Raw genomic sequence first — 12,467 nt, forward strand, 5'->3', positions numbered from 1 at the left:
AAGTATTGTAGACAGAGATAAATTGACCAGGAGAAATTGTTTTGTCAGTTTTAATGCTCGCTTGCAGACGGAAACACACGCATTCCATGTCTCGTTCTCTCAAACACCCACTCATAGACAATTCATAGCATTACAAGTTTTTCTTACGATAAAAAAAGGAAAAAGCCCTGGGTGCACTACCCACAGGGCTCTCGTCTAATGTAGTGTACTACCCATAGTGCTCTGGTCTAAAGTAGTGCACTACCCATAGGGCTCTGGTCTAAAGTAGTGTACTACCCCATAGGGCTCTGGTCTAAAGTAGTGACCTACCCACAGGGCTCTGGTCTACAGTAGTGCACTACCCATAGGGCTCTGGTCTAAAGTAGTGCACTACCCATAGGGCTCTGGTCTAAAGTAGTGACCTACCCACAGGGCTCTGGTCTACAGTAGTGCACTACCCATAGGGCTCTGGTCTAAAGTAGTGACCTACCCACAGGGCTCTGGTCTACAGTAGTGCACTACCCATAGGGCTCTGGTCTAAAGTAGTGACCTACCCACAGGGCTCTGGTCTACAGTAGTGCACTACCCATAGGGCTCTGGTCTAAAGTAGTGTACTACCCATAGGGCTCTGGTCTAATGTAGTGTACCACCCATAGGGCTCTGGTCTAATGTAGTGTACTACCCATAGGGTTCTGGTCTAATGTAGTGTACTACCCATAGGGTTCTGGTCTAATGTAGTGTACTACCCCATAGGGCTCTGGTCTAATGTAGTGACCTACCCACAGGGCTCTGGTCTAAAGTAGTTCACTACCCACAGGGTTCTGGTCTAAAGTAGTGCACTATATAGGGAACAGGGTCCCAAGCAGTTTATACCTCCTACCCTACACTAACTTATTCTAAGAATCCCATCGATTGCATTTAATATCCACCTATCAAAGAGAACTACAACATGGCGTCCCAAATAACACCCTATTCCCTATATAGGGAATAGGGTGCTAAGTAGTGCACTATACAGGGAATAGGGTGCTAAGTAGTGCACTATACAGGGAATAGGGTGCTAAATAGTGCACTATATAGTGTCACGGCCCCTCCTCTGCAGTGCAGGGGCGATTCCTCCTGCAAGCAGAGGAGGGTCGTTAGTGATTGGAGGAGTCACCTGGGCTCAGGGTATTTAAACTGCTTCACTAACCACCTCTCTCTCTCTCTCTCTCTGCTCCTCCGGGAGTCACCTGGGTTCAGAGTATTTAAACTGCTTCACTAACCACCTCTCTCTCTCTCTCTCTCTGCTCCTCCAGGAGTCACCTGGGATCAGGGTATTTAAACTGCTTCACTAACCACCTCTCTCTCTCTCTCTCTGCTCCTCCAGGAGTCACCTGGGATCAGAGTATTTAAACTGCTTCACTAACCACTCTCTCTCTCTCTCTCTGCTCCTCCAGGAGTCACCTGGGATCAGGGTATTTAAACTGCTTCACTAACCATCAGGGTATTTAAACTCTCTCTCTCTCTCCTCTCTGCTCCTCCGGGAGTCACCTGGGTTCAGGGTATTTAAACTGCTTCACTAACCACCTCTCTCTCTCTCTCTCTCTGCTCCTCCAGGAGTCACCTGGGATCAGGGTATTTAAACTGCTTCACTAACCACCTTTAAACTGCTTCACTAACCACCCTCTCTCTCTCTCTCTGATCAGGGTATTTAAACTCTCTCTCTCTCTCTCTGCTCCTCCAGGAGTCACCTGGGTTCAGGGTATTTAAACTGCTTCACTAACCACCTCTCTCTCTCTCTCTCTGCTCCTCCAGGAGTCACCTGGGATCAGGGTATTTAAACTGCTTCACTAACCACCTCTCTCTCTCTCTCTCTGCTCCTCCAGGAGTCACCTGGGATCAGGGTATTTAAACTGCTTCACTAACCACTCTCTCTCTCTCTCTCTCTGCTCCTCCAGGAGTCACCTGGGATCAGGGTATTTAAACTGCTTCACTAACCACCTCTCTCTCTCTCTCTCTCTGCTCCTCCAGGAGTCACCTGGGATCAGGGTATTTAAACTGCTTCACTAACCACCTCTCTCTCTCTCTCTGCTCCTCCAGGAGTCACCTGGGATCAGGGTATTTAAACTGCTTCACTAACCACCTCTCTCTCTCTCTCTCTGCTCCTCCAGGAGTCACCTGGGATCAGGGTATTTAAACTGCTTCACTAACCACCTCTCTCTCTCTCTCTCTGCTCCTCCAGGAGTCACCTGGGTTCAGGGTATTTAAACTGCTTCACTAACCACCTCTCTCTCTCTCTCTGCTCCTCCAGGAGTCACCTGGGATCAGGGTATTTAAACTGCTTCACTAACCACCTCTCTCTCTCTCTCTCTGCTCCTCCAGGAGTCACCTGGGATCAGGGTATTTAAACTGCTTCACTAACCACCTCTCTCTCTCTCTCTCTGCTCCTCCAGGAGTCACCTGGGATCAGTTTGGTATTTAAACTGCTTCACTAAGTTTCTCTCTCTCTCTGCTCCTCCAGGAGTCACCTGGGTTCAGGGTATTTAAACTGCTTCACTAGTCACTCATTCCTTTAACCTCTCTCTCTCTCTCTGCTCCTCCAGGAGTCACCTGGGATCAGGGTATTTAAACTGCTTCACTAACCACCTCTCTCTCTCTCTCTCTGCTCCTCCAGGAGTCACCTGGGTTCAGAGTATTTAAACTGCTTCACTAACCACCTCTCTCTGCTCCTCTGCTCCTCCAGGAGTCACCTGGGACCTCTCTCTCTCTCTCTGCTCCTCAGGGTATTTATTTAAACTGCTTCACAGGGTATTTAAACTGCTTCACTAACCACACTCTCTACCTGCTCCTCAGGAGTCACCTCAGGGTATTTAAACCTGCTCCTAACCAGGAGTCACCTGGGATCAGGGTATTTAAACTGCTTCACTAACCACCTCTCTCTCTCTCTCTGCTCCTCCAGGAGTCACCTGGGTTCAGGGTATTTAAACTGCTTCACTAACCACCTATTCTCTCTCTCTGCTCCTCCAGGAGTCACCTGGGATTCAGGGTATTTAAACTGCTTCACTAACCACTCTCTCTCTCTCTCTGCTCCTCCAGGAGTCACCTGGGATCACCTGGGATCAGGGTATTTAAACTGCTTCACTAACCACTCTCTCTCTCTCTCTCTCTGCTCCTCAGGAGTCAGGTTCAGTCACCTCCAGGGTCACCTCAGGGTATTTAAACTGCTTCACTAACCACCTCTATTCCTCTCTCTCTCTCTGCTCCTCCAGGTCATGTATCCTGCTTCACTAACCACCTCTTTTGTTTGCTCCTTCCTTTGTAGTTTTGTCACCTAGTTTTCACTAACCACCTCTCTCTCTCTCTCTCTGTCATCCACAGTCACACAGACCTGCTTTCACCTCTCTCTCTCTCTCTGCTCCTCCATCACCTGCACTTTACACTCTCTCTCTCTCTCTCTCTGCTCCTAGTCACCTGGGTTAGGGTATTATGATACTCACTTCACACCTCATTCCTTTTCCTTTGTTTAAAATAATCTCTTTTTCCAGGAGTGCACTACTATTTTTTTTAGCACCTTTCTCTTATAGTGCAAGTCACTTAAGAACAAATTCTTATTTTCAGTGCACTAGCCTAGGAGTCCCATATTTAAACTGCTTTAACTGCCTGTCCTCAGTCACCTGGGCAGTATTTAAACTGCTTCACTAACCATTTGTACTCTCTCTGCTCCTCAGTCACCTGGGTTCAGGGGATTCACCTTGCTCCTCCAACCTGGGATCAGGGTATTTACTTCAGTAACCACGCTCCTCCTAACACACTAGGCACCTCTATCCTCCCCTGGGTTATAGTGCACTACTTAGCACCCTCTATTCTCTCTGCTCCTCCAGGAGTCACCTGGGTTAGTATTTAAACTGCTAACCACCTCCTCTTCTCTGCTCCTCCAGGAGTCACCTACAGGGTATTTAGCACCCTATTCTCTGCTCCTATAGTGTATTTAAACACTTCACTAACCACTCTCTGCTCCTCCAGGAGTCACCTATAGTATTTACTGCTTAGCACCTATTCTCCTCCAGGAGTACCTGGGTTATACTTCACTAACCACCTCTCTCTCTCTACTATAGAGTCACTTAGCACCCTATTCCCTATATCTGTGCACTACTTAGCACCCTATTCTCTGTATGGGTTCAGTATTTAAACTACTTAGCACCCTATTCCCTATATAGTGCACTACTTAGCACCCTATTCCCTGTATAGTGCACTACTTAGCACCTATTCTCTCCAGGAGTCACCTATAGTGCACTACTTAGCAACCTATTCTCTGCTCCTAGTCACCACTACTTAGCACCCTATTCCCTATATAGTGCACTGCTTCTTAGCACCCTATTCCCTATATAGTGCACTACAGGGTATTTAGCACCTTATTCCCTGCTATAGTGCACTACTTAGCACCCTATTCCCTATATAGTGCACTACTTAGCACCTCTATTCTCCTGTATAGTGCACTACTTAGCACCTATTCCCTATATAGTGCACTACTTAGCACCTTATTCCCTCATAACAGTGACACTAGGAACTTAGGTTATTCCCTATATAGTGCACTACTTAGCACCCTATTCCTATATAGTGCACTACTTAGCACCCTATTCCCTATATAGTGCACTACTTAGCACCCTATTCCCTGTATAGTGCACTACTTAGCACCCTATTCCCTATATAGTGCACTACTTAGCACCTTATTCCCTATATAGTGCACTACTTAGCACCCTATTCCCTATATAGTGCACTACTTAGCACCCTATTCTCTGTATAGTGCACTACTTAGCACCCTATTCCCTATATAGTGCACTACTTAGCACCCTATTCCCTATATAGTGCACTACTTAGCACCTTATTCCCTACCTATAGTCCCAGTGCACTACTTAGCACCCTATTCCCTATATAGTGCACTACATAGCACCCCCTATTGCACCTATATAGTGCACTACTTAGCACCCTATTCCCTATATAGTGCACCCTACTATATAGCACCCTATTCCTATATAGTGCACTACTTAGCACCCTATTCCCTATATAGTGCACTACATAGCACCCTATTCCCTATATAGTGCACTACTTAGCACCCTATTCCCTATATAGTGCACTACATAGCACCCTATTCCCTATATAGTGCACTACTTAGCACCCTATTCCCTATATAGTGCACTACATAGCACCCTATTCCCTATATAGTGCACTACTTAGCACCCTATTCCCTATATAGTGCACTACATAGCACCCTATTCCCTATATAGTGCACTACTTAGCACCCTATTCCCTATATAGTGCACTACTTAGCACCCTATTCCCTATATAGTGCACTACATAGCACCCTATTCCCTATATAGTGCACTACTTAGCACCCTATTCCCTATATACCCTATTCCCACTACATAGCACCTATTCCTATATATTCCCTATTATAGTGCACTACTTAGCACCCTATTCCTATATAGTATAGTGCACCTACTTAGCACACCTATTCCCTATATAGTGCAGCACTACTTAGCACCACTATTCCCTATATAGTGCACTACTTAGCACCTATTCCCTATATAGTGCACTACATAGCACCTATTCCCTATATAGTGCACTACTTAGCACCCTATTCCTATATAGTGCACTACTTAGCACCCTATTCCCTATATAGTGCACTACATAGCACCTTATTCCCTATATAGTGCACAACTTAGCACCCTATTCCCTATATAGAGCACTAGTTCTTACCCGGGCCCACCTAGGAGGCATCAAAGCCAGGCTGTTCAAAGCGTTTAATCCCTCCCTGCATCCTAAATCATTATCTGCTGGATCAGCTGCTCTTGGACCAATTTATTTTACCAATCTACCTACCGCTTTAAAGGACACACACACATAGACACACACACATAGACACACACACACATAGACACACACACACATAGACACACATAGACACACATAGACACACATAGACACACATAGACACACACACACACATAGACACACATAGACACACACACACACACACACACACACACACACACACACACACACACACACACACACACACACACACACACACACACACACACACACACACACACACACACACACACACACACACACACACACACACACACACACACACACTAGGGCTGTGCATCTATTCCTTTCAAGACAATTCAAGACGTATATAGATGGGCTCCGATACGATACAGGAACGATACGTTTTACTTTGAAACAATTCGGTGGAATTCGGTGGGATTAGAAAATGAATCGATGCGACTCGGTTCGATACGATTCGATGCACTAACATTTGATGCATAAACACATTAATTTTCCATTCTACATGAAAATCTGCTGCTGATGGAACTAATGAGATGAATGTCTCTGAGCTGAATGTCTCTGAGCGGAATGTCTCTGAGCGGAATGTCTCTGAGCTGAATGTCTCTGAGCGGAATGTCTTTGAGCGGAATGTCTCTGAGCGGAATGTCTCTGAGCGGAATGTCTCTGAGCGGAATGTCTCTGAGCTGAATGTCTCTGAGCGGAATGTCTCTGAGCGGAATGTCTCTGAGCGGAATGTCTCTGAGCGGAATGTCTCTGAGCGGAATGTCTCTGAGCGGAATGTCTCTGAGCGGAATGTCTCTGAGCGGAATGTCTCTGAGCTGAATGTCTCTGAGCGGAATGTCTCTGAGCGGAATGTCTCTGAGCGGAATGTCTCTGAGCGGAATGTCTCTGAGCGGAATGTCTCTGAGCGGAATGTCTCTGAGCGGAATGTCTCTGAGCGGAATGTCTCTGAGCGGAATGTCTCTGAGCGGAATGTCTCCGAGCGGAATGTCTCCGAGCTGAATGTCTCCGAGCTGAATGTCTCCGAGCTGAATGTCTCCGAGCTGAATGTCTCCGAGCTGAATGTCTCCGAGCTGAATGTCTCCGAGCTGAATGTCTCCGAGCGGAATGTCTCTGAGCGGAATGTCTCTGAGCGGAATGTCTCCGAGCTGAATGTCTCCGAGCAGAATGTCTCCGAGCTGAATGTCTCTGAGCTGAATGTCTCTGAGCGGAATGTCTCTGAGCGGAATGTCTCTGAGCGGAATGTCTCTGAGCGGAATGTCTCTGAGCTGAATGTCTCTGAGCGGAATGTCTCTGAGCGGAATGTCTCTGAGCGGAATGTCTCTGAGCTGAATGTCTCTGAGCGGAATGTCTCCGAGCTGAATGTCTCCGAGCTGAATGTCTCCGAGCTGAATGTCTCCGAGTTGAATGTCTCCGAGCTGAATGTCTCCGATGCTGAATGTCTCCGAGCGGAATGTCTCCGAGCGGAATGTCTCCGAGCGGAATGTCTCCGAGCGGAATGTCTCCGAGCTGAATGTCTCCGAGCTGAATGTCTCCGAGCGGAATGTCTCCGAGCGGAATGTCTCCGAGCGGAATGTCTCCGAGCGGAATGTCTCCGAGCGGAATGTATCCGAGCTGAATGTCTCTGAGCTGGATCTGTCTGAGCTGGGTCTGTCTGAGCTGGATCTGTCTGAGCTGGATCTGTCTGAGCTGGATCTGTCTGAGCTGGATCTGTCTGAGCTGGATCTGTCTGAGCTGGATCTGACTGAGCTGGATCTGTCTGAGCTGGATCTGTCTGAGCTGGATCTGTCTGAGCTGGATCTGACTGAGCTGGACCTGACTGAGCTGGATCACTCTGAGCTGGATTTGTCTGAGCTGGATCTGTCTGAGCTGGATCTGTCTGAGCTGGATCTGTCTGAGCTGGATCTGACTGAGCTGGACCTGACTGAGCTGGATCACTCTGAGCTGGATTTGTCTGAGCTGGATCTGTCTGAGCTGGACCTGACTGAGCTGGATCACTCTGAGCTGGATTTGTCTGAGCTGGATCTGACTGAGCTGGATCTATCTGAGCTGGATCTGTCTGAGCTGGGTCTGTCTGAGCTGGGTCTGTCTGAGCTGGACCTGACTGAGCTGGATCTGTCTGAGCTGGATCTGTCTGAGCTGGGTCTGTCTGAGCTGGGTCTGTCTGAGCTGGACCTGACTGAGCTGGATCACTCTGAGCTGGGCCTGTCTGAGCTGGATCTGTCTGAGCTGGGTCTGTCAGGCTGGATCACTCTGAGCTGGGTCTGTCTGAGCTGGGTCTGTCTGACTGGATCTGTCTGAGCTGGGTCTGTCTGAACTGGATCTGTCTGAGCTGGGTCTGTCTGAGCTGGGTCTGTCTGAGCTGGGTCTGTCTGAGCTGGGTCTGTCTGAGCTGGGTCTGTCACAGAGCTGGGTCTGTCTGAGCTGGGTCTGTCTGAGCTGGATCTCTCTGAGCTGGGTCTGTCTGAGCTGGATCTGACTGAGCTGGATCTGTCTGAGCTGGATCTGACTGAGCTGGACCTGACTGAGCTGGATCACTCTGAGCTGGATCTGCCTGAGCTGGATCTGTCTGAGATGGATCTGACTGAACTGGATCTGTCTGAGCTGGATCTGACTGAGCTGGACCTGACTGAGCTGGATCTGACTGAGCTGGATCTGACTGAGCTGGATCTGTCTGAGCTGGATCTGACTGAGCTGGACCTGACTGAGCTGGATCACTCTGAGCTGGATCTGCCTGAGCTGGATCTGCCTGAGCTGGATCTGCCTGAGCTGGATCACTCTGAGCTGGATCACTCTGAGCTGGATCACTCTGAGCTGGATCTGCCTGAGCTGGACCTGACTGAGCTGGATCTGTCTGAGCTGGATCTGACTGAACTGGATCACTCTGAGCTGGACCTGACTGAGCTGGACCTGACTGAGCTGGATCTGTCTGAGCTGGACCTGACTGAGCTGGATCTGACTGAACTGGATCACTCTGAGCTGGACCTGACTGAGCTGGACCTGACTGAGCTGGATCTGTCTGAGCTGGACCTGACTGAGCTGGACCTCTCTGAGCTGGACCTGACTGAGCTGGACCTGACTGAGCTGGATCTGACTGAGCTGGACCTGACTGAGCTGGATCTGACTGAGCTGGATCTGACTGAGCTGGATCTGTCTGAGCTGGATCTGACTGAGCTGGACCTGACTGAGCTGGATCACTCTGAGCTGGATCACTCTGAGCTGGATCTGCCTGAGCTGGATCTGCCTGAGCTGGATCTGCCTGAGCTGGATCACTCTGAGCTGGATCACTCTGAGCTGGATCTGCCTGAGCTGGACCTGACTGAGCTGGATCTGTCTGAGCTGGATCTGACTGAACTGGATCACTCTGAGCTGGACCTGACTGAGCTGGACCTGACTGAGCTGGATCTGTCTGAGCTGGACCTGACTGAGCTGGATCTGACTGAACTGGATCACTCTGAGCTGGATCTGACTGAGCTGGACCTGACTGAGCTGGATCACTCTGAGCTGGATTTGTCTGAGCTGGATCTGTCTGAGCTGGATCTGTCTGAGCTGGATCTGTCTGAGCTGGATCTGACTGAGCTGGACCTGACTGAGCTGGATCACTCTGAGCTGGATTTGTCTGAGCTGGATCTGTCTGAGCTGGACCTGACTGAGCTGGATCACTCTGAGCTGGATTTGTCTGAGCTGGATCTGACTGAGCTGGATCTATCTGAGCTGGATCTGTCTGAGCTGGGTCTGTCTGAGCTGGGTCTGTCTGAGCTGGACCTGACTGAGCTGGATCTGTCTGAGCTGGATCTGTCTGAGCTGGGTCTGTCTGAGCTGGGTCTGTCTGAGCTGGACCTGACTGAGCTGGATCACTCTGAGCTGGGCCTGTCTGAGCTGGATCTGTCTGAGCTGGGTCTGTCTGAGCTGGATCACTCTGAGCTGGGTCTGTCTGAGCTGGGTCTGTCTGAACTGGATCTGTCTGAGCTGGGTCTGTCTGAACTGGATCTGTCTGAGCTGGGTCTGTCTGAGCTGGGTCTGTCTGAGCTGGGTCTGTCTGAGCTGGGTCTGTCTGAACTGGGTCTGTCTGAGCTGGGTCTGTCTGAGCTGGGTCTGTCTGAGCTGGGTCTGTCTGAGCTGGATCTCTCTGAGCTGGGTCTGTCTGAGCTGGATCTGACTGAGCTGGATCTGTCTGAGCTGGATCTGACTGAGCTGGACCTGACTGAGCTGGATCACTCTGAGCTGGATCACTCTGAGCTGGATCTGCCTGAGCTGGATCTGCCTGAGCTGGACCTGACTGAGCTGGATCACTCTGAGCTGGATCTGCCTGAGCTGGATCTGTCTGAGATGGATCTGACTGAACTGGATCTGACTGAGCTGGATCTGACTGAGCTGGACCTGACTGAGCTGGATCTGACTGAGCTGGATCTGACTGAGCTGGATCTGTCTGAGCTGGATCTGACTGAGCTGGACCTGACTGAGCTGGATCACTCTGAGCTGGATCACTCTGAGCTGGATCTGCCTGAGCTGGATCTGCCTGAGCTGGATCTGCCTGAGCTGGATCACTCTGAGCTGGATCACTCTGAGCTGGATCTGCCTGAGCTGGACCTGACTGAGCTGGATCTGTCTGAGCTGGATCTGACTGAACTGGATCACTCTGAGCTGGACCTGACTGAGCTGGACCTGACTGAGCTGGATCTGTCTGAGCTGGACCTGACTGAGCTGGATCTGACTGAACTGGATCACTCTGAGCTGGACCTGACTGAGCTGGACCTGACTGAGCTGGATCTGTCTGAGCTGGACCTGACTGAGCTGGACCTCTCTGAGCTGGACCTGACTGAGCTGGACCTGACTGAGCTGGATCTGACTGAGCTGGATCTGTCTGAACTGGATCTGTCTGAACTGGATCTGTCTGAGCTGGACCTGACTGAGCTGGACCTGACTGAACTGGATCTGTCTGTCTGTGGATAGTAAACAAAAAAATAAATGTTGTATGTCTCCACAGGGTAAAACGCTTCTTCTAGGAGGTTTAGGGTTAAGATCTGACGCTAGGGTACCACAACACTATCAGATTAGAGCCATAATGGAGACATCTACCACCACTATCGGATTAGAGACATATGGGAGACTAAACATCTACCACTATCAGATGAGAGCCATATGGGAGACTAAACATCTACCACTGCAAGATTAGAGCCATAAGGGAGACTCGACATCTACCACTATCAGATTAGAGCCATAATGTAGACTAGACATCTACCACCCCACTACCACTATCAGATTAGAGCCATAAAGGAGACTAGACATCTACCACTATCAGATTAGAGCCATAATGGAGACTAGACATCTACCACCCCACTACCACTATCAGATTAGAGCCATAAAGGAGACTAGACATCTACCACTATCAGATGAAAGCCATAATGGAGACTAGACATCTACCACACCACTACCACTATCAGATGAAAGCCATAATGGAGACTTGACATCTACCACCCCACTATCAGATTAGAGCCATAATGTAGATTAGACATCTACCACCCCATTACCACTATCAGATTTGAGCCATAATGGAGACATCTACCACCCCACTATCAGATTATAGCCATAAGGGAGACTAGACATCTACCACCCCACTACCAGATTAGAGACATAATGGAGACTATACATCTACCACTATCAGATTAGAGCCATAATGGAGACTACACATCTACCACCCCCCGACCACTATCAGATTAGAGCAATAAAGGAGACTAGACATCTACCACTATCAGATTAGAGCCATAATGGAGACTTGACATCTACCACCCCACTACCACTATCAGATTCAAGCCATAAAGGAGACTAGACATCTACCAGCCCACCCCACGATCAGATTAGAGCCATGAAGGAGACTAGACATGTACCACCCCACTACCACGATCAGATTAGAGACATGAAGGAGACTATTCATCTACCACTATCAGATTAGAGCCATAATGGAGACTAGACATCTACCACCGCCCTACCGCTATCAGATTAGAGCCATAAAGGAGACTAGACATCTACCACCCCCCTACCGCTATCAGATTAGAGCCATAAAGGAGACTAGACATCTACCACCCCCCTACCACTATCAGATTAGAGCCATAAAGGAGACTAGACATGTACCACCATCAGATTAGAGCCATGAAGGAGACTAGACATCTACCACGCCACGATCAGATTAGAGCCATAATGGAGACTATTCATCTACCACTATCAGATTAGAGCCATAATGGAGACTAGACATCTACCACCGCCCTACCGCTATCAGATTAGAGCCATAAAGGAGACTAGACATCTACCACCCCCCTACCACTATCAGATTAGAGCCATAAAGGAGACTAGACATGTACCACCATCAGATTAGAGCCATGAAGGAGACTAGACATCTACCACGCCACGATCAGATTAGAGCCATAATGGAGACTATACATCTACCACCATCAGATTAGAGCCATAAAGGAGACTAGACATCTACCACCCCCCTACCGCTATCAGATTAGAGCCATAAAGGAGACTAGACATCTACCACCCCCCTACCGCTATCAGATTAGAGCCATAAAGGAGACTAGACATCTACCACCCCCCTACCACTATCAGATTAGAGCCATAAAGGAGACTAGACATGTACCACCATCAGATTAGAG

General features: G+C 48.9%; 1 long non-coding RNA gene across 4 annotated transcripts; it reads right to left on the reverse strand.

Annotated features, from left to right (window-relative positions):
* Nucleotides 1-1,028: 1,028 nt before the first annotated feature.
* Nucleotides 1,029-2,959, reverse strand: LOC127910553 (uncharacterized). Of its 4 annotated transcripts, none has more exons than XR_008075234.1 (5): nucleotides 2,856-2,959; nucleotides 2,033-2,418; nucleotides 1,746-1,818; nucleotides 1,510-1,618; nucleotides 1,029-1,352 (listed from the first exon to the last, which is right to left on the reverse strand). It is a non-coding gene; the product is annotated as an uncharacterized LOC127910553 (long non-coding RNA). The 4 variants fall into 4 exon arrangements; XR_008075239.1 differs by lacking the exon at nucleotides 2,856-2,959 and adding an exon at nucleotides 2,536-2,628 and having other exon boundaries at nucleotides 2,033-2,387; XR_008075238.1 differs by lacking the exons at nucleotides 1,510-1,618; nucleotides 1,746-1,818 and having other exon boundaries at nucleotides 1,029-1,319.
* Between the last annotated feature and the right edge of the window lie 9,508 nt (nucleotides 2,960-12,467).

This window comes from Oncorhynchus keta, chromosome 21 (genome assembly GCF_023373465.1).
Source record: "Oncorhynchus keta strain PuntledgeMale-10-30-2019 chromosome 21, Oket_V2, whole genome shotgun sequence".
Lineage (NCBI taxonomy): Eukaryota > Metazoa > Chordata > Actinopteri > Salmoniformes > Salmonidae > Oncorhynchus > Oncorhynchus keta.